We start from the raw sequence: 5,359 nt of genomic DNA on the forward strand, positions 1-5,359 counted from the left end.
TTTTAGCCCTAAATGAATTAATAGCAAACATGGTTTACATAAAATACATTTTTCCAAGAAAGTTTATAATAATACGATCTATAGTTGAAATCTGAGCCTACTTTAAAAATAACGGAAAAGCATTTTCAGAGAGCAATCACGCTGTGTTTATGTAGAAAAAGTGATTAGGTTTATGAGCAATCTAATTACCTATTGGCTTAAAACGCTATATAAAATAAAGTTTATTTAGAGATGAATGATCAGTGTCGCAGTTTAAATAATGTGAGTCAGGAAACTAACACAGCGCCACCGGATTTAATAACGCAATAAAAACGCTATAAAATAATGTGACACAGTACAGCACAGTACAACAATACTGACCATGACTTTAGAAGCATAAATTACCTTACACTCAATTTAAACACATGCTGTCTTTCTGTATGAACCTCTAAGCTGGTTCATACAGAAAATGTAGAAATGCATTAGCCTGATCATGATTAAAAAACACATAATTAAACACGCGTTTGCGATTTAAAGCAGAACACGATTTAAATCAATATAAATGTTTATATTGTAACGCATACTGTCCAGCCTCCATTTCTCTATAAAAATTTACTGTTGCACACACACACACAATAGAAGCAGCAGCCGCTGTCAGAAGGGAAGATATGTTCAAAATATCGCAAATATCGATCATGTTGCGATATTTTGAAATATAAAAGTCAATTGATTGTCCATAATATCGCTTACCTATTTTTTCGAAGAAATGTTTGTTAAAATAAGAGTCCAGCACCAGCTGGATTCGAACACACAACCTGCCAGCTGGTAGTCACGCACCTAGACCAGTAGGCTACAAGACAGCTCGTATGATCAGGCAGGCGGAACAGCCCTACACAGACCTGCCGCAGTACACGGATATAATCATACCGTTATTAAATTCTTTAGATACGCGATTCCATATTATATTCCCTTTTAATCAAATTCTAAAAGTATGCTTGTTGACTCCGGTATCACGTTAGTTTAAGACTTCGAAGCTTACAATGTTTAGGGAGAAATGGAATACCGGTGTGTATTTTTCCTTGTGATATTTTAAGCTCTAGTTGAATGATAGGTGTCGCATTTTAAATCATTTTCGTAGCTAGAAATTATGAAACGCCCTGTTAAAAGCAAGGAAGTTTTTATGCCCCGTTGAAGTAAAACAAAATGCCTGACAAAGTATGGCTTGGACAGATTCCAAGTGCTTGTACAAATGTGCTAAAGAAATTATACTTTGAGTATACAGCTTGTCCAAAGTCATCCATTATTAATACTATTAGTAATATCTTCAGTAAAGGCTTTGATGCATACATATTTCTGATAAAGGTAGGTTGTGTACTTCTGTCCAACTGAGCAATCTTGCTTTCATAATATATACCAACATTTTAATGACTGATGATTAACATGCTGTAATACACAGTTCAAAATTAAAGGCTAAAATGCTGTACATGAGAGGTTAAGCTCCCCCTGGCGGTTTTACAAGGCGACGCCGGATAGTTAGTCACGTGACACACGTGACCCGCGTGATACCGCGTGATACTGCGTGATACTGTGACACGCCCACCGGGGTATGCCGCGAAATACCTCACCCATTTTGAATGGCTGCATCTGTAGGTGGAGGCCCAGAGAGTGCCTCTGTTGCTGGTCAGTGTGAACCAAGAGAAGGCATTTGACAAGGTTAATCACGGATTTTGGTTTAGGATTTTGGCACATTTAGGTTTTGGGGAGTTTTTTTTAAATTGGTTAGAGATTCTGTATGCAGCTGTAGGTAGTAGGGTGGTGGTGAACGGGCACAGGGGGAATGGTTCTTGCAGTCTTCTGGGGTGATGCAGGGGTGCCCTTTATCCCCACTGTTATATGTGTTGTTTGTGGAACCCCTGGCATGCTACTTGAGGGCAGATCTAGCACTGCACGGGCTGTGGTTGTCAGGGAGTGGAGGGGAGGTGGTCAAAATTTCACAATATGCGGATGACGCCACCTTGTTCTTGACATCTAATGGTGGTGTGAGGTAGGCTTTATACAGGTTTGAGCAGTTTGCAGGGGCTTCAGGATCCAAACTCAATGTGCAGAAGTCTGTGGTGATGGAGTGTGGCGGGTGGCACACAGTGTGGACAGTGCCTGGGGGGCTGCAGGTAGCCGAGCATGGGGTGAAGATTTTAGGGGTTGTTTTCTGTAGAGAAGGGAATGAGCTGCATAATTGGAATTTGATTTTTGCACGAGTGAGAGTCAAGTTTGGGTTGTGGAAGACACGGTGGTTATCCTTTGTGGGGAAGGTGGTTGTGTTGAAGTCTGACATACTGCCGGCTTTGGTATATTCAGGAGACTGCTGACCCGGATGATTTTTGAGTTTATGTGGGGAGGGAAGTATGAATACATTAAGAAGGATATTATGTACATGGATGTTAGTGAGGGAGGGAGGGTGGTTCCAAACTTGCCCCTGAAATTAGATTGTACTTTCTTTTCAGGGCTGTGTAAAGTCCTTGGTGGTGGGGTTGAGGGGCGGTTTAAGAGTTTTGTGTGTTTGTGGTTTGAGGCATATATAAGGTTTGTGTATCAGTGGATGAATGTTAGACCACATGCTGCTACCGCTTGAGTCCATTATGAGAGAGCACAGGAGATAAGGAGGGAGCTTTTTCCCTTTGAGGACAGGGACGTTCGCGAAAGTCACTAGCGGCTGTATAGTTTGGTAATGGGGGCTAAAAAGGTTAACCTGGCAGTGTTGGGCTTCCGTTGGGATGTGTGAGCCCGAGTACAGCCTAAAAGTTTGGACCATGGATTGATGGCCTTGAACTGGCAAATAGTCCATGACAGGTTGCCAGTATGGCAAGTGTTATATAGGCATAAGTTATCTAGGATTAACAACTGTCCAATGGAGGGGTTCTCGGGGGAGGAGACTGTGCAGCACGCTTTCTGGGAGTGTCATTTTGTTCATGAAGTATGGACTTGTCATGATATTTTGTGGAATTTGTCTTCTTCCTTTGTTCTGTCCTTTGATGTAGTTCGATGGGGGTTTAGGTGTACCCATGTTCCTTGTACAGTGGGTTTTTTGGGCTGGTTGTTTGTTAGTCTAATAAAACAGGTAGTGTGGGATTCAAGAGAAGAGCTAGCCAAGCGGAATGTTGTGTGGTCTGTGAAACGGGTGGTGGAGAGGGTTAAGGGGATGGTGCGAGGGAGGGTTCTAAGGGATGTTTGGAGGTGGGGTTACATTGCTCAAAGGAAAAATGGAAGAATCTTTTTGATTTGTGATTTCATTTATTGATTGTTGAATTGTGAAAATGTTATTTGCCCTCTTGAGACTGTATGGTGAGGTGTGACCGACGTGATGATTTTGCTGTGTTTTGAATAAAACTTTTGTAAAAAAAAATCTGTTCTTAATCAGTTCTTATCTTCTTCAGGCCCTGTAAGGACAGGATGACGGCGCCAGAGGGTCTTGAGCTCTGCACGGAGCTCCTCAAAATACTGGGCGTTTCCTTTCAGAGCCAGAACAAAGAGACCATCGTCTGGACTGAGAGGATCGCCAGGGTGAACGCGAAGTTGGGTCTGTGGAAAACGCAGTCGCTGTCCTACACAGGGAAAGTAATGGTGTTGAAAGAAGACATCCTGCCAGGTTTGGGTTTACCATACTCAGACGAGCACTGCAAGGGATGATCTTCGGCTTCGTCTGGGGTGGCAGGTATGAGTACATCACAAGGAACAGGATGTGCCAGCTAGTTGAGGAAGGGGGTAGAGATGTTCCACATTTCCTCCTGAAACTCGACTGCATCTTTTTCTGCAACCTCTGTCGGGCGCTGGAAGAGCCCATCGGCCACAAGTACCAGTATTTTGTCAGGCTGTAGCTCTCCATCCCAATGAGGCACCTGGTCAAGTGGTCAAACACTGGGCCCAAGGCAGAGAGGCAACTGGAGTTCTACACCCATGCTGTCAAGTGGAGCAGGACGTACGAGGCCACGAGACAGCCAGAGCTCTGCACCAACCACAGAGCCCTGTACAAAGAGGTGAGGGGGCACCTGGTTGCTGACGAAAGGCTGCAGGTTCCCAGACAAGTCTGGAAAAGGATTCAGCCGAAAGAACTGGACAACCAACTGAAGGACCTCAACTGGATGGCCGTACACAAGAGACTTGCAACCAGAAAGGTCCTCTACAGACACTCGCTCACCAGGAATCCGCATTGCCCCCAGGACACGTGTTTCGTCGAGGAGACTCAAGAGCATAGGTTCTGGAGCCGCCCTTTGCCAAAGCGGTGTGGGGCAGAATGGACAACATTATGCAACTCCTGGGAGTGGGAGCGGTGCTATGTTACCAGTACATTCTGCTGGGGCTGGCACCAACTGGATTGGACAAGGGGACGCAGTTCCTATTCTGGCTCCTACTGTCCCTTACAAAAAGAGGCCTGTGGGATGCAAGGAACACTCTCATCTGGCACAACAGAGCGGGGAGCGAGGGAGCTGGAGGAGAGGATCCTGGTGAACCTCAGAAGGAGGATGAAGTCCTGGAAAGGACTTTGGGCCCTGTACAGGGACTAACAGACACAAGCAAGTGGTAGGGCTTGGAAGGACTCTTTAATTGCACAAATCCATCCCCGTCATCCACTTGCATAGATTGATAACGGACAATCACCGCTGTTCGAAAATTTTTTTAGTGCATGCTATGTTTATTATTTGTGAGAATGTTTCCTTTTTTTTAAGATGTAGTATGGAAATAAAGTATATTTTGTAAAAAAATGTTCTTATCAGTTTAATATCTTGATACGTCCCCCATAGGGGGACTACATATTAAACCATTTTTGGAACAGGGAGCTGGATCAGGAGTTTGCTCCGTCCTCTCCACGCATCGGCCCAGTATTGCAGCACCTCCGGGAATGGTGCACTACCTTCTCTCAGCGGCGAAAAGACAGAAGTAGCCGGCCAGCAAGTAAGCAAGGTGGACTGGAGCTCCTTCTTCTCGAGTCTCATCTCTCATCCCTCTGTGTCTTTCCCTGTCTCTGTCTCCGTTCTCATCCTCCCTCTGTGTACTTTCTCGCGTCTTGACTTTCTCGGCAAGCAGGCAGGCCCCCTTTTCAGCTCCCATGCGTTTTCCCCCAAAAAACTTAGATGTATAATCTTTTTTTTAGGAAGGCAGGTGTGGTGTGGTGTGGTGCTGTGCATGTCCCCCTCCGCAGAGAGAGCTGCCTCTTGCCTTTGCCCGCAGGTGCTGACTATCCGCTTTCGCCTGCAGCTTGCTTGGCACAGCTGCTGCTGGTGGGAGGGGCCTAAGCTAAGGTGGCTGGAGACTCCCCCGCGGCTTTGGTCGTTGTCCGGGCGGTCGGCAGCTACGTGTGTATTGGGCTCCAGAGGAATCAGCCTGC

The 5,359-nt window shown here is 45.5% G+C and overlaps 1 pseudogene; it reads left to right on the plus strand.

The window, feature by feature from the left end:
• The first annotated feature begins 4,684 nt into the window (after nucleotides 1-4,684).
• Nucleotides 4,685-4,887, plus strand: LOC148647663 (U2 spliceosomal RNA; annotated as a pseudogene).
• Nucleotides 4,888-5,359: the final 472 nt, after the last annotated feature.

The sequence above is a fragment of the Lepisosteus platostomus genome, chromosome 15, assembly GCF_059453375.1.
Source record: "Lepisosteus platostomus isolate fLepPlt1 chromosome 15, fLepPlt1.hap1, whole genome shotgun sequence".
Lineage (NCBI taxonomy): Eukaryota > Metazoa > Chordata > Actinopteri > Semionotiformes > Lepisosteidae > Lepisosteus > Lepisosteus platostomus.